Below are 21,941 nucleotides of genomic sequence, written 5' to 3'. Positions count from 1 at the left end.
TAAATGAATACCACTAAATTATATCAAACAATAAACACTTAGAATACGCCAACTGGTATCTAACTACCCCAACATTTTACAATATCCAAATAGATAAATCAATACCACTTTATTATAACAAAAAATAGACTGTTAGAATATGTCAACAGGTATCTAACTGCTCCAAAAACAACAGAAACAACAAGTGAACACTGAAAACAAACAAACAAATAGACTGTAGCATAACAAAAGTAGGCGTAACACGGGGCGTCACACGCAGAATGGGGAAAAACTCGTGAAAATGTGGGCGTCACAGGGGAAGTACAGGAGGCAAGTGCGCAGAACGCCCACAAGCTCGCCTACAACACTTATTCATGGAATCGAATATGGAAAAACAGCGCACGGCCAAAGACGTGCACAGGCCCATACATGTCCGCCATACGAAAGCAGGTGGTAGCGTCCCTGCGCAGGAAAAAAATGTGTGCCAAAGTTCTACACGCGCGAGAAGGCCCACACGCGATCAGGCCTGGGGGAGCGTGTGCATGTATCTCGGAGGTGCGCGAGAAGTTTCACATGCGATCGGGCCTGGGGGAGCGTGTGCGTGTATTTCAGAGGTGCGCGAGAAGTTTCACACGCGATCGGGCCTGGGGGAGCGTGTGCGTGTTTTTCAGAGGTGCGCAAGAAGTTTCACACGCGATCGGGCCTGGGGGAGCGTGTGCGTGTATTCCAGAGGTGCGCAAGAAGCTTCTCACACGCGATTGGCCTGGGCGCGTGTATTTCAGGGGTGCGCGAGAAGTTCCACACGCGATTGGCCTGGGCGCGTGTATTTCAGAGGTGCACGAGAAGTTCCACACGCGATTGGCCTGGGCGCGTGTATTCCAGAGGTGCACAAGAAGTTTCACACGCGATTGGCCTATGCGCGTGTATTTCAGGGGTGCGCGAGAAGTTCCACACGCGATCGGGCCTGGGGGAGAGTGTGCGTGTATTTCAGAGGTGCGCGAGAAGTTCCACACTCGATTGGCCTCGGCGCGTGTATTTCAGGGGCTCGCGGGTGTTTTTACACGCGATCGGGCCGGGGGAAGCGGGGTACGTGTATTTCAGGGGCTCGCGGGTGGTTTTACACGCGATCGGGCCTGGGGGAGCGGGGTACGTGTATTACAGGGGCTCGCGGGTGGTTTTACACGCGATCGGGCCTGGGGGAGCAGGGTACCACTCACCGTCTGCCTTGCGTGTAGAAGAACGCGTAGCCAACACCCACCCGCTGTGAAGTAATAACGTGTGAACCCCAACGCCTGCAAAACACACGCACCGCACCCCACGAAAAGCAACGCCCGTGCGCGATACGTCACAGACACGCATACGCGCTAAGGGCCTTTGGTCCAATGGAATCGCGTATGTGTGCTGACGCGCTTACGCGCTAAGGGCCTTTCCTCGATTCACATGCTGACGTGCAGAATTTTCACATGCCAAATCACTCTGTATCAAGCTGGCCACGCGTAAGCACACGGAAGACCACGCTCCTGCCCAAAAGGCCGAATTACTGCCCCCCAGAGCCCCGAGCAGCCTCCCACGAGCCATCTGCTGCTGCCTGCCTGCTGCCACCGTGCCCTGCCATTTGGTGCCTGCACATCAGCCATCTGCAGGGGTCCAGTTGCTGTGTCCACCCCTGCTGGAACAGAACACTCCCGACTGGGATACCATCGCTCCACAGCCCAGCCCCAGGACCCAGTTGCCCACCCACGCCTGCCTTGGGGGTCGCCATGTCGGGGCAAACACCATCCGAGACCACTAGCGACCCCCAGCCAGAGGCGCAGAGGGCCACCAGCTTCAGTCAGAAGGAAGTTGGTGTCCTGGTGGAGCTTGTCCTGGGGCATTATGATGCCCTCTTCGGATCACCACGCGCCAACAAGGAAGGACGGGACAGGATCTGGGAAGACTTTGTGGTTGCCATCAACACGGAGGGGGTGGCAACCTGCAACATCAAGCAAGTCAAGAAGCGCTGGGAGGACTTCAGGTCCAGGACCCTCATAAAGGCCCGGCGCCTCGTGGAGGGGGGCCAGGGCTGCATGAGTACCATCCAGCTGAGGGTCCTGGAACGCGTACGCCCAGCGCTCCATGCCCAGATCCTTGAGAGGCAGACCCGTCTGGAGTCGAGCGGTAAGTGGCCAAGCATTGCTGTGTGAGACAGGGCATGTTGCAGCGTGCTGGTTATCTGATACTTGCCTGTATGTGCGACATAGGCCATGTACGCGTGTGTGTGTGCAGGGACATCATGGTCATGCATGTGAGACCAGTAATGTGTGAAGCACACGGTTGGTGTATGTGTTTAAATGTAACATGGGGAGCCCTATGCGGAATGGACACATGAGAGCATGCCAGTCTCTGTTCCTGGACATGGGTCTGGGTGAAGGATGGGTGCTGATGCCATGTACCTGTATGGTGTCCATGTCTGTGTTTCTGAGCTTCGTGTCTGTGACTTGTGGATGCCATGGATGCATGACACATGTCTGTGACAATGTTCAGATTCACTGATGCAGCCTAGTTATCCTTGCATCCACTGTGTCTGGGGTGTACGAGTCCAGATGTATGAAAGTACGTTGAAGTGTGTGCATGTGATAGGCATGACCCATGATGCATGTGAGTCCAAAAACAACATTGTATGCTTCAAGAGTCCCTTGGACATGTTTGCTTATGTCCATAGCATGTGCCATGCCTGTTACTGCATGTGTTTTGCCTGCACTGACCCATGTGTTGTGGAGGGACATGATGGAAGTGATCTTTGACAGTGCCACTCATCTGCTATTGCTTCCTGTCTAGGGGACCATTGTACAGTACCCTGATGCTTGTGTTCTATGTCTCCCTCTACACAGCGCAAAGTGAAGAAGAGGGCGGAGACGGCGCTGTGGAGCTAAGCGGCGGGAATGCCCCCACGGCTGCAGCGGAAGGGGTGGGTGAGCCCCCACAGGGGCTTGCAATGGCGGAAGACGGTGTGGAGCCATCCAGGTTGGTAGTTTCCACAGAGGAGGAGGAGGCCGCTACTGAGCCGCACATGGGGCCTGGTGGGGGCATCCCTGCTGGTGCAAGTGGTGCAGTCCAGGGGCAAGGGCAGGAGGCAGCAGAGGTCGTCATGGAGGTGCCTGTGCATGTCACTGTCCCTGACACTGTGACTGCACCACCATGCACCAGCAGGGATGCCCCATCCCAGGCCCGTCCGCAGGTAGGGGGGATGTCCATGTCATCTGACTCCCCTCCACCTGCGGACGAGGGGACCCCTGGCCGTATGGAGAAGGTCCTGATTGGTGTCGCGTTGCGCACGGCTGTCATTCGTGATGAGGTGCGTGCTTCCCGGGGGGAGCACGCACGTCATCACGAAGAGCACCGTGCCAACGTGGCCCAGTTGGGAGCGGTCATGGTCGGGGGTCTCATACATGTGTCGGGCACTCTGGCGACCATCTCCTCCTCTGTGGAGGCTATGCGCCAGTCGTACTCCATGCCGTCTTCCGGCCCAGATGCCACCAGGGCCCCCTGTGGACCTGCCCCGACCAATGCAGCCACCTCGGTGGGGATCCCATCCCTGCCACAGTCGGGAGTCGGAGGTCCAGCAGGGGTGGACACACCAGCAACTGGACCCCAGCAGATGGAGGATGTGACGGCATCATCGGGCAGGGCACGTGCACGACGGCGTCGGTGGTTTACATCAGCCTGGATGCCGTCGTGCTGGCACAGGCAGTTGCGTCGGAGGCAGCGGCAGAATCGACGTGGGAGGCATCATAGCTCGGGGCCATCAACATCAGGGGTGCAGACATCGGCCGGAGGGCAGGAGAACCCTGGAATGGGAGTGGCTTCCGTGTGGGAGCGGTTGGGCCAGCAGATAGGTGCGGAGCGGCAGCGGGCAGAGGAGGAACGGCTCACAATGGTCAGGGCGGAGAACTCCATGCGGAGGGCGCTGAGGCGGGCTGAGTGCCTCGAGGGTCTTCGCAGGGAGTTGGAGCTGGACACTGCATTATCCCTGCGGGACCTCGGGGCCTGGGAACATGCCCGCCTCCAAGCCATTGAACAGGAGTTCGATGATGCCCTGGCCCATGACACCAACCAGTGAGCCGTCGGACTAGCCCGCTGCCCTTGTAAATAGTTATGTAGTTAGTGTTAGGTTTCCTTTGCTTTTTTATTTATTTTGGACCTTTTGGACAATGGGCCACATTTTTGTATATAGTTTTATTTTATTAGGTAGTATTTTTATGTAGGTTTCATTTCTTCAGTTGGGATCATGGACCCTGGTTTGTTTATCTGTATATAGTTGACTGTTGGATTTTTTAATTTTTTGGGGGATTTACCCATGGAGCAATGTTTTTCGGTTTTGTTTTTACCTTAGATTTACTTTCTTGAACTGTGACTTTAGACACCTTTCCTTTGGATTATGATTTGCCGTTTTTCATTATTTTACGGACATGCTGCTTTTGGTTTTTGATTCCCATTGTCATTTGTTTATTTTTAATTCCATTTATGCTGTTTTTAATACATTTTTTTCATCAAACTTCAATGTGTAGTATCATCTCATTGGTATCATGCATATCATGATATGGGTTTTGAGATTCACTGACACCCATTGGGTGTATATGAGGGCCAAGTGTTCATTTCCAAACTTGCCATTGGGGTTCTATCATGTCATTGCCATTTCTAAGTGGGTGGATGCAATACTCGAGTGGGTATTTTGCATTTGGAGGCTGACCATAAGGGCCAGGGATCTAGATTGTGATGACATGTTGGCTGGGGGACATGTGTGGGGGCCTGCTGGCAGGTGCCCCGCAATGCTGGGGGGTGTGGATGCAGGGGGACATGAGTGGGACATGAGTGGGGGCCTGCTGGCAGGTGCCCCGCAATGCTGGGGGGTGGGGGTGCAGGAGGACATGAGTGGGACATGAGTGGGGGCCTGCTGGCAGGTGCCCCGCAATGCTGGGGGGTGGGGGTGCAGGGGGACATGAGTGGGACATGAGTGGGATCCTGCTGGCAGGTGCCCCGCAATGCTGGGGGGTGGGGGTGCAGGGGGCCATGAGTGGGACATGAGTGGGGGCCTGCTGGCAGGTGCCCCGCAATGCTGGGGGGTGGGGGTGCAGGGGGACATGAGTGGGACATGAGTGGGGGCCTGCTGGCAGGTGCCCCGCAATGCTGGGGGGTGGGGGTGCAGGGGGACATGAGTGGGATATGAGTGGGGTCCTGCTGGCAGGTGCCCCGCAATGCTGGGGGATGGGGGTGCAGGGGGACATGAGTGGGACATGAGTGGGGGCCTGCTGGCAGGTGCCCCGCAATGCTGGGTGTGGGGGTGCAAGGGACATGAGTTGGTGATCAGTAGTGCAAGGAGACGTGCCTTTGCTGGGGGGCATGCCCATGTTGGGTGGGCTGCCTGCGGGACATGACCAGGGATGCAGGGTAGTCCCTGTGGTGTGGGCTGCCTGCAGGGGCCGTGGAGGGTGTACAGGGGACACCTGGGAGGACCCACACTGCCAAATCACATGTAGGACTCCCCGGCACCCCTGAAATACACGTACCCAGCTGAAATCGTGTGTGAAAATTCTCGCGCACCCCTGAAATACACGTACCCTGCTGAAATCGCATGTGACAATTCTCGCGCACCTCTGAAATACACGTACCCTGCTGAAATCCCGTGTGAAAATTCTCGCGCACCCCTGAAATACACGTACCCTGCTGAAATCGCGTGTGGAACTTCTCGCGCACCTCTGAAATACATGCGCCCAGGCCAATCGCGTGTGGAACTTCTCGCGCACCTCTGAAATACACGCACATGCTCCCCCAGGCCCGATCGCGTGTGGAACTTCTCGCGCACCCCTGAAATACACGCGCCCAGGCCAATCGCGTGTGGAACTTCTCGCGCACCTCTGAAATACACACGCCCAGGCCAATCGCGTGTGAAACTTCTCGCTCACCTCTGATATTCACGCACACGCTCCCCCAGACCAGATCGCGTGTGGAACTTCTCGCGCACCTCTGAAATACACGCACGCGCTCCCCCAGGCCAATCGCGTGTGGAACTTCTCGCACACCTCTGAAATACACGCGCCCAGGCCAATCGGGTGTGGAACTTCTCGCGCACCCCTGAGATACACGCGCCCAGGCCAATCGCGTGTGGAACTTCTCGCGCACCCCTGAGATACACGCGCCCAGGCCAATCACGTGTGGAACTTCTCGCGCACCTCTGAAATACACGCGCCCAGGGCAATCACGTGTGGAACTTCTCGCGCACCTCTGAAATACACGCGCCCAGGCCAATCGCATGTGGAACGTCTCGCGCACCCCTGAAATACACGCACCCAGGCCATTCGCGTGTAGAACTTCTGGCGCACCCCTGAAATACACGCACACGCTCTCCCAGGCCCGATCGCGTGTGAGACTTCTCGCGCACCCCTGAAATACACGCACATGCTCCCCCAGGCCAGATCGCGTGTGGAACTTCACGATCGCGTGTAGTACTTCTCGCCCACCCCTGAAATACACGCGCCCAGGCCATTCGCGTGTGGAACTTCTCGCGCACCCCTGAAATACACGCACCCAGGCCATTCGCGTGTAATACTTCTCGCGCACCCCTGAAATACACGCACACGCTCTCCCAGGCCAGATCGCGTGTGAAACCTCTCGCGCACGCGTGTTGCCGACACCCGTAATACTCGTTCCCCGCTTTGCGTTTGCTGTTTGCCAGTCCGGTAAACTGGTACAGGGTTGGCGCAGCCCTTTGCGATAGTTTTGCGATCTTGATGGCTTTTCCTTGCGCGGGGGCGTTCTTGGGGGCGTAACTGGCGCTGCTGCAGGGCACGCTGCGCCACTCTGCGCCACGTCTGCTTTTGGAGGCGAGAATCCATGAATACGCTGTGCGCGGAAATTGATTTTATCGCACGCGGCTGGTTCAGACATTCGCACAGGCACGCTGTGCGCCAGCCGCGTGCGACACTTTTGTGAGAAATTACATGAATCGGCCTGTAAGTATATTATATTAAGTACAACCATCACAGCAAATCACACCCATAGTGATTTCTAACTTTGGTGCTTATAAATTTGGTCTTGTCCATGCACCCAAGACTATAGGCCCTGCCCACAACCACCACAGCATATCACATTCATAGTGGCTTATAACTTTGTTGCTGATAAATTTGTTCTTGGATCCCAAAGTTATAAGCCACTATGGGTGTGGTATGCCGCTATGGTTGTGGCCAGGGCATAGAGTCTTGGGTGCATGGCCATATGGCCATGCTCCCAAGACTCTATGCCCTGGCCACAACCACCGCAGCATATCACACCCATAGAGTCAAACATTTTAACTGTGCCATATTGGCACTTTTAATGTCCGCGGACATGATGAGTATTCTTAGAACAGTTTCAACTTGCCTATGAACTGTACGGACAGGCATAGCGTCCTCAGGACACCCCATTTTGTTAAAATTATTTGCGTCCCAGGACACATAATGTGTTCTAAGAACACTTTCATCTTGCCAGCGAACAATACGGACAGCGCCCTCAGGACATTCCCATTTCGTCCATTGACGAACATTTCAGGACACTGCATGTATCATTAGCACAGTTTCAACTTGCCTGCAAACAAAACGGACAGCCATACCGTACTCAGGACACACCCATTTTGTTTATTTTTGAACATTTCAGGACACCGCGAGTGTTCTTAGAACAGTTTCAACTTGCATGCAAACAATACGTACAGGCGTAGTGTCCTCAGAACACCCCCATTTCTTTTATTTACAAACATCCCAGGACACTTCATGTGTTCTTAGAACTATTTGAACTTGCTTGCGAACATGTGTTCTTAGAACAATTTGAACTTGCTTACGAACAGTACGGAGAGGCATACTGTCCTCAGGACACCCCCATTTTGTTTATTGACGAACATCCCAGGACAAATGATGTGTTCTTAGAAAAGATTCAACTTGCCTGCGAACAAAACGGACAGGCTTACCGTCCTCAGAACACACCCGTTTTGTTTATTTTTGAACATTTCAGGCCACCGTGAGTGTTCTTAGAACACTTTCAGCTTGCTTGCGAACAATACGTACAGGCGTAGTGTCCTCAGATAACCCCCATTTCATTTATTCACAAACATCCCAAGACACTTCATGTGTTCTTAGAACAATTTGAACTTGCTTGCGAACAGTACGGAAAGGCATACCGTCCTCAGGAAAGCCCGATTTTGTTTATTGACGAACATCCCAGGACATATGATGTGTTCTTAGAACAGATTCAACTTGCCTGTGAACAAAACGGACAGGCTTACCGCCCTCAGAACACCCGTTTCGTTTATTTTCGAACATTTCAGGACACAGCGAGTGTTCTCAGAAGACTTTCAGCTTGCTTGCGAACAATACGTACAGGTGTAGTGTCCTCAGAACACCCCCATTTCGTTTATTTAGAACATTTCAGAACATCTGCGTTGTCCGCTGACAAAGCGAACACAACACCTGTTGTGTCTACCACCTAAATAAATAAAACATTTAACCCATCTCTTACTCCCCCACGCTCCTCAAACTCTTTTACACACCAATACACTCTACTAAATAGTATTTTTTCCACCAAGTTCCACGGTGCTGTCTGCGGACGTCCGCAAATCCAAGATGGCGGGCGTTTCCGAAAATCTGACGCGCTTCACACTCTTCACCGTCCAATCAGCGAACACGTTGCATGTCCGAGAACATGGCGGAAGGCGGTTGGCCAATCAGGACACTGTCCGCGGAGCGAACAGGGAAGTGTGTCCATGGACCGAACATAGATATCACAAATTTTTTGTGACATATTTTTTGGAATTTTTTTTAAAAACTACTGGATGTATTTTCACCAAATTTGCAAAAGCATGCTTTCGGGACCAAGCCGCTGCTCCTGGTCCAAATTTGGTGAAAATCCGTGCTGCGGTTTGGCCTGTAGGCGTGAGCAAAGTTTTTTCCCCATTCAGTCTATGGGAAAAAAAGAAGTTTTGAGACCCCCCCTATAACTTTGGCCCTCCTGGACCAAACCTCACCAAACTTTGCAGTGACCCATATGCTTTTTTTGCAAAGTTTGGTGAGGATTCTTCCAGGGAGAGCAAAGTTATAAGCCGCCCAAAAAGGGCTCTTCCTATGGAAACAGCAACTTAACCATAACTACACAGCCACTACCGTATTCAGAAACGGGAAAGGGATTCCATCTCTCCCGGGGAGGATAGCTCTCACAGCAGTGGAGAAAAAACGCCAATAAAGATACTTTCCTTCAATCAAAAAAGAATCAAGACGAACAAGGTATAGAATCCTTGCAGTATCCAGTTTTATTGGGCATCAGTCAACAGTTAAAAAAGCATGGTACAACACATTTCACAGCTGTCTTCACGTATATATATTTGTTCTGTTTTTTTGTCTCTGTCTATCACCCACTTTCTCACACATTCATAAACTGGATCTCTGCTTGTTCTCATCTTTGTGCTATTCTAAGGACTTCACTGTATCTTATCTCACCCACTACAGGGAAAATCCCAAAGTGCTTTTTCAATGTCTCAACCCTGTTACCTCTAAGTGTCACTTATGGTAGGCCAATCTGCACTCTGATATGCTCTCTGTTATTGCTGCTCTGCCATAGCTGGCAACATGTCTCAGTGGGTTGACCGCTCGCTGCTGCGATGTATGTGTGATCTACAGGTCACAGGGTTGAATCCTGGCAAGGCCAACTCAGCTTTTCATCTTTCCGAGGTTTATAAATGAGTACCAAATTCGGTTGGGATGATAAATGTATGTAAATATGTTCTATGTACAGTGCTTTGGCAAAATCGTTATATAAATCACAAATCATGACCAATAGGTGTGGGTGGAGCTTCTGAAATGTAGTCCAAGAGCACCACTTTGAGGCACTTCCCTGATTCCAGGCTTCAGTCTCCTGCCGGTCCTCTTCACTTCTGTGCTGGTCTTTTAGCTCCTCCCTGCCATGCAATACTCTTGTTTCTCAACCATTGTGGGCTGCATCCCTTCAGATCAGGCCTTGCCCCTAACCTGTGTCTTTGGATAAGATCTCCCAGTTGCACTGTCATAGATTTTCTGACTAGATCTTTTCTTACCTCTGCCAATGTTTCACTTTTGCTTCCACTGATTTCTAGATCTCTCAACCTCCTTTTGTTCATCCTAGAACAATCTTCTGTTCTTCAATTCTAACCAGTGGTCGAAGTGGGCAGGAGTGGTTGGGAGCGGGGCTCCTATACTTTTTTTAATTAGGTTTTACCCCTGATATACTTTTATGTTACAAAGAAACCATTCCAGAATGGTTTTGTTTTAAAATTAAAGTATACAAAGAATTTGAAACCTGCATTTCATTGCACTGCACTGAATATTCCTTTAACAGCAGGTGCAGTTGTTTGAGGGTTTGGGTTGCGTGTGGCAAGGGCATGATGATGTGGTTTGGGGGAGGGACGGCAACCCATCAGGGAACATAGTTCCACTTCTTCTTTTTGTAGACTTCAACCTCTTTTTTTAACTGCCACATCCTGCTCTTTGCCTCAAATCTGCACCTGTGTTTACCTCCATTTTTCATGATCCGCCTCATTTTGCTAATTTCTATGGCGGAGTTGGGGAGTAAGGCTGATATAACATGTCCTTTTCCATTCCTGCTCCACAATAAAAATACAGCTGCATTAATGCCAGCATGCATTTTCATGCTACAGTAAATACAAAGGATTGCCATTTAATGTTCCTGTAATTGCCACCTCTTAATAGCAGGCAGGTTTTATGGCAATCCATTGAAAATGCTGTCTGCAAAGTGTACTTTGTCAATGGCATCTACACTTCTCCACCACATGGTAGAAAAGTGAAGAGTAAAGGCAGAAATCACCTTTGTTTACTCCTCACTTTTCCTCTTCTGGGTGGAAAGAAGGACAATTCCACTTAAGAGGCCTTTCACCCAAATTCTTTTTTAAAAAGAGGCAGTCCACTTCCTGCTATTACAGAGGGACATCAACATGGTGACAGCAATGGAGATCTGCTGACATCAACAAATAGACGGTCGGAGTCTCAAAAAAGAAGGTAGAGCACAGATAGTTTAAGCAATGTTGATTATTAAGGACTCCTTTCTGAGCATCGTGAAGACTGAAAAGCTTCAAAATAATAGTAGGTGAGGTTGCTTAAGGTGAGAAACCTGATCATCGAAGCACTCCTGGATGTCATTAACAGTAACAAAGAGAACAAGCTCAAGGTCCTCAGGAATAAGGAACAAATTGCATCACAACCAAAGGGCAAGAAGAATGCTGTCCTGAATACCCCTCACCTGGACCGTTTTTACCGCTGACCATATTGCCTGCATGGGTGAGCATTCCAATTAGCATGACACCTGAGTTTAAGACCACATAGCTCACACAAATGGAGCTGGCATTCCAGCATGCACAGCTGGCAGAACAGGTTTGCGAGATTGGCAGCAAAGGAGAAGGACAGAGCCCAAAAGAAGGGCATAGTCCATCAATACAGGTAACATAAGAGATCCTCCTTCCAATCAAAATCTGTGGAAAAGGTTTCTGCCTCTCTTTTACTGTTGAATTTGAAGAAATTAGCCAAATGCATTGGTAAATTTAATGCACTCCAGAACAGTTTCTTGGAGAAATGCAGAACTTATTTGATGGCCTGATCCTGAACGTCTTACACAATCAGGCATGATGGAAGGATCAGTCCCCTTTGATTTTTGCATGTGCCAACCTCTCTGTGTATTTGACTGTGTAGATAGGGCCAGAATAAGGAATAAAATGCCAATGTGGGGGAGATTATAACAATTATTGATGGAATTTCACTCTGGTACTACAATCCAAGTCAGGCTTAATCATGCCGGAAATTTGGGGGCATCAGTAAATACCCTTGTAGGTTCACGACAGGGCTGTGTTTTAGCTCCCTTCCTTTTTAATCCCTATTTATCAGATTTGCATGATATATTAGTTTCATGCAGATTATTTCCCCCAAAATAGGATCATTTGACATTCTAACCCTACTATATGTGGATGACATTATCTTGTTGGATAAAACACTGGCCGGGTTGCAACAGGCTTTGTATTGTCTTCATATGTATCTGGACAAAAATAATTTGAGTCTAAGTATCTCAAAGTCAGCAATCCTGGTCACTAGAAAATGTAAAGCTATGCAGGTACATGCAGGGTATATGAATAACACTAGGCTTAAAGAGACGGATATATATATATCTTTTTCTTCGGATTTCCATTTCACTCCAAACCATTGAATAGACTATGATGTACAAGATTAAAACATGTCTTTGACTTTATTGTAGGTTCACATTTACCCCCGTGATTAGATTCTACTTTACGAAGGTGTGCCCTTTAATACTTTATGGTCTGGAAATTTACATTTTAGAGTGGAGTAAACTGGATGTGATTTGAGGGATATTTTAGAAGAAGCGATTGGGTCTCCAGAAGTCCCTTCCATATGTTTTTTTAAGACACAAGCTAGGGATATTGTCCTGGAGGTCACCCATTTTCTGAGCAAAGCTAAATTATGTAGGGGCATTCTTGATCCCCTCGCTAATTCGTTATCAGCCACTTTGCACTCTGTGTGGTCTTGTACATCTTTGGAGATCTTTGCTATGGAGTGTTGCCATTATTTATGGATATAGACTCTTGTAGGCACATTCTTTTGGATAATCCCACTAGAATGTACAAGTTAATCAAGTTGACTAAATGGAGTCAGGACCAAATTTACATTTCTAGATACTCCCTTTGGAAGGATTTTTAAAGATTGCATAGACCTTCTGGCACTCTTCGGAAGTACTTCATACCCCTCCAGACCATTTTTACCATCAAGTATGCATGAGTGATCATTTTGATCTATTAGACACCTAGCAACACTGGGGGCCCATCAGAGGCCTCTCCATGGAATCTATGAATTGTTTTCTTTGTAAAAATAGGAGGCAATGTGAATCGATAAAGCACTTAGTGATTCAGTGTCCCGTCATTTCATATCTTTGACTGCAATTACTTGAGAAGTTTGTGAATAACAAAAAGGATTTATTGATTCAGAGTTTCTGGAAATGCTTGATGTGTGGGAATTTGAACGTGCTTACCATCAGGACCACTGAACTATTGAACTGCTAATACCTAATCCATGAAACAACAAGAAGAATATTAATTCTTAGTTGCCTACAAGTGAGACAACAGAACTGTTATGTTCTAGCAATTTTGAATATAAGATTAACTGTTTGTATTAAGACTTACAGTCTAACTGGAAGTTTCACTTATCTCACATCGGAGAAGTGTATGAGTCTTAACGGTTCCCACAGGATGTGGTGCTCCTCCGTCTATGTGTATTTGCACATTTTGTTCACTGAATTGTTGTATTCTTCTTATGTTATACCTGACATGTGCATCTAGCATAACGTTATGTGTATAATAATGTGTGTATGAATCTTTTGTCAGGTCAATCTAATGAAATGTATAACTTGCAACATTTTGGAGACAAGTACAGTGTGCTTTGTTCTGATAGATACATAACAATTATAAGGATTCTCAGCTTCACTGAGGAGCACAACGTGTAAAGTAATATTATTAAATGTTCACACTCATCTGCACATTCAGGAATTCCGTTCACTGGAAGTAATGTGATGTTTTCCCTGTCCGGACACCCTTGTTGTGTTAAGCTATTGCTGCCCAGACAGAGTAGGGACAGACCATCTACTGTTCCAGTACCATTGCTTTGGTGGAATATTTAATTGGGGTTCGTGGCATCTTACTTGAACATTTGAATCTATAATTGTCTAATTATGTAACATTCTTTTTACCAGAAATCACATTTATTATGTTTTATATTTGTCATGTATATTCCACATTTTATGAACGTTATCCTATTTGTATTTTATTGTATCTATTTTGTATCTTAGTGTAAAAGTTTAAATAACCTGCAAACATTAAAAAAAAGAAGAAAAAAAAGGTTATGCAGTACACTTATTGTGGGATCTGCTTTCTTGAAGTTACTGACTTCTTTTGCAATGGAATTGAAGGTGGGCTGCTTACTCTACTCTACTCTACTTCTCTCCTATGCATAGTGCACCTTGTAAAAAGCAAGCCATTTCCATAACCTTAAAATTGTTAGCAATTTTGAAGGACTTTCAAGTACCATATTGCAAATACCATGCAAAGACTGCACAGAGTGAAGTGAAGTGCACACAACCACTGGGTTGAAATATGAAAGTAAAATGCTCTGACGAAAGAGGCACAATTAATGTTTGCAGTATCATCACTGCTGTAAACACACAAAGTAATTGATTTTGTTTTTTTCAATCGCAGTGAAGACTACTCTCCTGAGAATCAACAGCATCTACACTGCAGATGACATATCCAAAGAAACCTGGCCATTTTGCAAAAAAAGTAAGCACAGTACTACCTTTATATTGTAACTACTCCTCAAAGAGGCTGCGTGGGTTATTTGGTTATTTTGGGCACCAAAGCAACCATGGATTTCTAAACCATTCTACCTACAAATATCCATTTATTGAACAAAGAATAACAGGCAGAATGGCTGACAAATCCCCTTGTGTTTGGAACTCAAATAACATATGTAATTCTTAGAAGGATAGATTTAGAAAAGAAGTTGCTGTTGCAAGTTAATGGCATTTAGTTTATTAATAATGGTTCTCGTCACAAGTAGCCCACTTGGTACTCTCATGTGAAGCACATTGTAGTAGTATACCAACAGTAAAGTAGCCTTATCAGATCGTTGCAAGATTTCAATGCACAATGACACACCATGAAAAAGAGCTTCCAATTCAGACTCATGCACACATGAACAAAGCACACATATATTGGACAACAGACCAAAGTATACCTTTTTTTTTCAACAGACACCAAAGAATGTCTACCAAAAAGCAACTCTGTAGAAAAGAACGCAGAAGTAGAGCAAATAAAAATAAAAGTGCCCACTGTAAGCATCCACCTGTTGTACAGTTTGTAGAGAATCTTGGAACAAACCAGCTAATGCAGTTGGTTAGCAAAACAAAGGAAGTCTCAACTACCGAAACTTTATCTCCTCCATCAAAATGTGTCACAAAACACAAAAATGTTGTCAAAAAATGGCTACCAGTACAGCTAACAATGCTCCTAATTATCCTAATAGTGTAACAAGAACCCATAGTAAAAAAAGTATTTTATCAAAAATGTTCGTCACAGAGTCCTTCAGAATCTATTAAGAAGAGGACCGAAATCATCCTCATCCCTTAAAACCTACCGTAGAAAGTTAATCCTACAAGCTCTCGTGGACAGTGCAATCCTTCTCAAAACAAAGTTGTTTATATTAGTGTTAAATAGGATGAAAGCACTAACTCAGCAATAAACGGAATGTGAACAAAAATAATGTCTTACATGTTTGTGGTGGTGAATGGAGTCACACAACAATCACAGAACCACATTTTAATGAAGAAGCATACAAAACAAAATCAAACAAACACAATTGCCTTCCATAGCAGTGGACAAGCATATGAGAACATCAATACTACCATCAAGGAACACGAAACACTGCTTACAAAAGTATCCCCTGAAAACTCAGAATTACCTCTCGATTCAGCAGAACCACACCGTCCAGTATACAAATGGCCGTGCACATCAATGTGTGCCATTCCAAACAAAGCTTTCAAATCTTTACGTCAGTTCCCCAATCAATATGTAAATGGTAAAGCCAAAAGTAAAATAAAAGTGCTGCAAAATATGGATATTTGTCCAATGCGGAAATACACAGGACTAAAAGGACATTCATTAGCCTGCATTTCTGGGCCTATTTGCAAAAGCACCTTCCATGATATCAAAAGAATATCAATACATTATTCCAATGTAAGAAATCTAGTGTATAAAATATACTATGAAAACAGTCCAGCTTCAGAATTAAGCAATTTAAATACCACTCTTCTGCATGGTACACCCAAATACTTACAAAAAGAAATTGACCGTATTCAGAAAAAGTATTTTGGAAGTGAGAGCCACTTACAAAATGCAACAGTTTTAGAACATAGTAGCAACAATTCTGCACATAGCAACCTTCTATTACACACATACAGAAAAGAAATAGTAAAATTTAAAAGGTTATCGGCTGAAGTAACAAACCAAGTGTGTGTGTGTTGCCGCAGAACGTTTTACAAAAGGAACACAAAAAATGTGGACCTAGCATACAAATGGTTTGAATTAGCTCTGTACCTTTTAGCTGAAAACAAATATGAACTAACTGAACGCCTAACATGTTGTGTTACTGTACTACAAAATTAGACAACAACCACACTCCTTCACGTGCTATTACAAATAATTTGGAATTGTTTCCATTACCAAAAATCCTGCAACAGCTCAATTTGTATGAGAGCATAATAATTCAAACAGTTCACCCATTTCAAGCAATTATACGCCTTCATCCAAAAACAGTACAATTACCTTCCTCTGAATTGGTGAAAGGCATTCGTGGCAAAGTAATTTATTTGCCATTAGATCTAACGGAAAATGTACACACTCTAGGAGTGGAATGTTCAATAGACAATTCTTTAACAGTCTTGGTAAATGGAGTACCAACAAAGGACAAACAAATTTGGCAACAATTAGTGGATTTACACAAAGTTAGACAAGCATTGCAATATTTAAAAGACAACAATGAGTAATACAAGGAAATAAATATTGATGAAAGCTTAAGGGAAACAACTGAAATAATTCAAGAGCCATCAGAAACTGGACAATTCGAACTTCTGGATCCTGCTACAGTATCCACTCTTTTGGACCATTACACAATTCATCCATTGCATTCCAATAAAAGCATACATGATGAACTAGAAACTTACTAAATGCCACAAACCAAAGGGTCACCAATGAGTATTTGGGAAAAAAGTATAGAAGCACATGCTTTTCCACTGATATTTCTTACTGGCAAAGGTGGAAGATACGATGATAGACCCACTCAGATTGGGGCATCAGAATACCGCTCATTACGAATGTATTCACAAGATCCCAGATTTAGACAAAATGTGGATTACATATTCCACCTACTCTATGAAAGTGAATTAGCAACACTATGTTATGGAGTTGCACACATTCTTAAATCTGGAACCCACTTTCAAAATATGTCAGCTATGCAGTTAATACAAAAAGTACAGGAAAAAGATAAGGTTTTACAATTAAATATAACAAATTTGTTTGCAAACATGCGTGGTACAAAGGAATACTGGTTCAGACGGAACGGAGATGTGTGGTGCATGATCAGAAACCTTGGTCCACCGGCTTGGTTTGTTACGCTAAGTTGTGCAGAATATGCATGGGAAGACTTACATGAGTTCCTACGCATAGCAAACAGCAACAAAAACAACATAGATATATTAATTAAGTTTGCTCTCTAGATCCAGTCAATGTCTCAAGATATTTCCATCATCTTTTCATTACAATGCTACACTTTATTTGCAATAAAACTGTTCCTCCCCTTGAAGAAGTGCAGCACTTCTTTTGGAGAAAAGAATATCAAGCAAGAGGAGCACCACATATTCACATGCTGTTATGGATCAAAGGTGCACTGAAATTTGGGCACGACAGTGATAGCACTGTTTTGCAGTTTATCCAAAAATATGTCACTTGTGAAATCCCTTCACAACAGACACATAGTGAGCTGCTTGGGCAGATTTGACAATTTCAAAGACACAAATGTGGCAGATATTGTTGCCACAAATACAAAAACAAAGGTAAATACTACACCAAATGCCGCTTTGGTTTCCCTAGACCGGTTACAGAAACAGGTGGAGTAAACAACTTCATGTCTTCAGTTCGACATAGTGTTAAAGGTAAATCACCTAAGAACACATATTACATAAAAAGAAGGGAAGAATCAAAATATATTGATTATTACAATGCAATCATTGCCCTCTTATGGAATGCAAACATGGATGTGCAGTACATTGCAGACAATTCAACTGCTGTTGCACAATATGTTACAGGCTACTTAACAAAAGCAGAAAAAAACAGAGCTTCAAGACCTCTGGGATGACCTAGCATCAGACAAAACATTAATACAGAAATTGTACAGCCTAGGCATAAAAATGCTCTCTCATAGAGCATGTGGCACTTATGAAGCAGCAGATCGTTTAACCGGCACTGCTTTGCATGGAAAATCAGACAACATAGTATGGCTCAGTCTTGGTCCTGCAAAATCTAGAAAAAAAGAGGGCTAAAATCATATGAGGACATAGAAACAATTGCCAGAAATGACTCCAACAGCCAAGACATTCTAAAAAACAATTTACTGGACACATACTATCTGAACAGGAGTAGCACTCTGGAAAGCATGTGTCTATACCACATAGCTCAAAACTTTGCAAACAAAAATAATGTTAAACCCAATGAAAGCAAACGCAGATATAGAAAGATCGATTGTGAAGGGAGCTTAGTGACACTTACCAAACAAAGCTTAATTAATCATGTAAAATTGTCATTAAAAACTCCTCAACAGAAAGAACTATATTACATGTCTGTGTTACAACTTTTCAAACCATGGAGAAAAGAGGAAGACATACTAGATAACTATGACTGCTATGAAGATGCTTTTAAAGCAAATGAAAGCACTGTCACCGATGTGAACTTTATGCAGTACAAAACAATGTTACACAATGAGCAGCAACAGGAAGAAGAACTTCAGGCCCAACTAGATAAGGACACTTCCGACAGTAATCAACCTTCTGTAATAGGAAGTAAAGAACAATTAGGACAACCACTAATAGCAAATGAGGCTGAAGTAGCTAGGGCAGAAGTAGAATACACCATGTATCAGTATCAAGAAGATAAAGAAGACTTAACTGTACAACAAGCAAAACTTAACAACGATCAGCGCACCATTTATGAAGACGTAACAAAACAAATTGTACATGGTGTACAACACGAAAATAAAGAATGTACCTGCCAAAATTACAAACCTATACTGCTGTACGTCAGTGATGAAGCTGGATCAGGGAAAACATTCTTAATCAAAATCATCAGCAAGTTCCTTCAACAATTGACAAACAACAAACTGTCAGCTGTTGTAACGGCCCCCACAGGTTTAGGCGGTGTCACTTTACTCCGATTACTACTGCTTCCAGTAGAGCATCAAAATGAATTGCACTACTACAAATTTTCTGCAGAAGCTGCAATGGAATTACGCATTGAAACAAATGAAAATGCTACCAATAGATGAAGTGAGCATGGTCTCCAACCTAATGTTGCCTTTGATTCATCTCAGATTGCAGGAAGTACTTAAAAATAACAACAAAGAACTCTTTGCAGGGAAACACATTATCGTTTTCGGAGATCTTCTACAATTGGCACCAGTGAAAGGTGAACCAATTTTTAAAACCTTACGCCACAAACTCTGCCAGAAAACTGTTGGTAGCATATGTAATATTAACCTTTGGCAACATTTCCAATAAAGAGAATTAACTGAGAACATGCGGCAATCTGCAGATCTCACTTATGCCAACATCTTTAAAAGTATTAGAGTTGGGGTATTATCGCAAGAAGCACAAGTTGTATTGAAAAACCGGCATATGCATGCACTTTATGGCGATAATGCATGTGCAACTGATGTTATGGAACAAATAGCGCACAAAAATGTCAATTGTATGGCCTTAATGCCAACTCTTGCAAGCTGTTTCAAATTCAATGAAACAATGTTAAATAAAGAAATGCAACCAATAATAGAAATTAGCGCCACGGACAAACTAGACGTACATGGTATGACAGTACCCATGTGTGAGCAAGCCACACAAGACTGAATAGTTTAGAAAATTCAATCTCCAACACAGCTGGGTTGGAAAAAATATTGAAATTATCCTTAAATTGTAGAGTAATGCTTAAACGTAACCTTGACGTAGAGCAAGGGCTAGTTAATGGCGCACTGGGCACAGTTGTTGGCTTTCAATCATACCCACGTGATAGCAACATTCAGTTTGTAAAAATTCAATTTGATAAAGTTTCAGAAGTGAAAAGGATAGGGCGCTCAATTGCTCGATTCCTTCTCTTCAAAGACATGTATGTACGTAGAGAGCAATTTTCTCTAACTCTTGCCTATGCAGTTACCATTCATAAATCCCAAGGTCTTACCCTAGACAATGCATTGATAGATATAGGAAACACAGTCTTTAAGGAAGGCATGAGCTACGTAGCATTATCACGCTTAAGTACACTTGACGGTCTATTGCTAATGAACTTTGATTCAAGTAAAGTCAAAGCTGATATTCCTTGCATTCTAGAATACAATAGATTGTGTTCACTATACACCCCTCATCTGAAACAAAACCCTGTCCAGATAAAGTAAAACGTGGTAAAAGAAAAGTGAATGAAACAGAAATGCAACTGAATTCAACAGCAAATTCCGCAAAGAAAAGAAAAGAAGCTAAAGTTTCATCAATTACCACAAACATAGAACAACCTATTAGGGAAACTAAACCAGGGACGTCAGCAAAAAAGCAACAGAAAAACCGACAAATGCACTCAGATACAGAAGTTTTTGGTCCATTAGAATCATTCAGAATAGTGCTCTCTGGGCAGCCCAAGGCATTGCCAAAAGAGAACACATCTCGGAGGCTAGAAAACTAGCACACTGGCTCCCAATAAAAGAAAGGATCATCTTCAATACTCTGACACTGACCCACAATTGCATTCACCTTACTGCCCCTGACTACCTCTCCCAAAGGATCCATCCCGTCTCTTCTACGAGACCAACCAGATCACCATATACTAACGTGCTCTCTGTGCCCTTAGTAAAAAAAGTCAGAGCGGGCAGATCCAGCTTCCCATATCTCGCACCCACTCACTGGAATGCCCTACCCCCCACAATCCGAGGTGAGGCCTCCCTCAGCACCTTCCTCAAAACCATGAAAACCATCTTATTCACATAAGATGCCTCGCACCAGTCGAATACATCTCATTTGTTCCTAATGCATAAACTGTACTTTAATGACCAACTGTACCAACCAAAATGTCAGCTCTATGCTTTGTCGAATGCATAATGTACCACTGAATGACTCTATGCTTGTAACTAAGCACTTGCAAGTAACAGCGCCTCAATGTGCGCTATATAAATTTAAATAAATAAAAATAAAAAAATTAAAATTTGCAAATGAAAGTGGGGTAAGCTGCTATGGAAATGTAGCAATGAATATTCTATTTCAATTGCCACCAATTGTTCACAATATTTACCTGCACAGTACAGACCAATTGTGTTTGCAAATGATAGTGCTGCATAGAAATGCAACAAGCAATCCTGACAACACATATAATGTTCATGGAGTAAGGCAACAATTGGATGACTGTGCTGGAATGGTGAGATTCACTATGAACTCACAAGAAGATCCACAAGAATTTCTAATGTACATACTATTAGTATTGGAAAACAAAAGCATACCTGTAAATTAAATCTTCTAAATTTCGTACATGTGGAAACATACATGCATTCTCTGTAGCAAAGTGATACAGGAAGAAATCCCAAATGAGCGATTTGTGTATGTTTCCATACCAAATTGTGAGAGCATTCCATTTCAGCAACTTGTACAAAATGCAAACCATGGCAGATTATGTACTATTTGCAATTCAGACAATCGCTCCACCTTACTGATGCAATCACATAGTGCCTACATAATACTTATGGTTCTAAGTTATAATGCAGATGGCACCAAAAACAACTGCAAACTGACTGGATTCACAAATGGTCAATTATCACTTGGAAAGAAAACCTTTACAACAGTAGGTATAATCTACCATGCAGGAGCTACAACCAATGCAGGTAACTACACTGCATACATTAAAAATAATTGTGGATGGTTCGAATGTAATGATAGCACCATTACTCTAAAGCAGAGATTGCCAGCTAATCTAACAAATGTGTATTTAATGTTCTTAAAGCCAAAATTTACAAAATAATGTGTACTTCAAGATTGTCAACAAATTATGTGAAAGACTACAAACA

Source organism: Ambystoma mexicanum, chromosome 4q, assembly GCF_040938575.1.
Source record: "Ambystoma mexicanum isolate Mex_15411 chromosome 4q, UKY_AmexF1_1, whole genome shotgun sequence".
NCBI lineage: Eukaryota > Metazoa > Chordata > Amphibia > Caudata > Ambystomatidae > Ambystoma > Ambystoma mexicanum.
The sequence above is the reverse complement of the archived record's forward strand: the minus strand, read 5'-3'. Positions refer to the sequence as shown.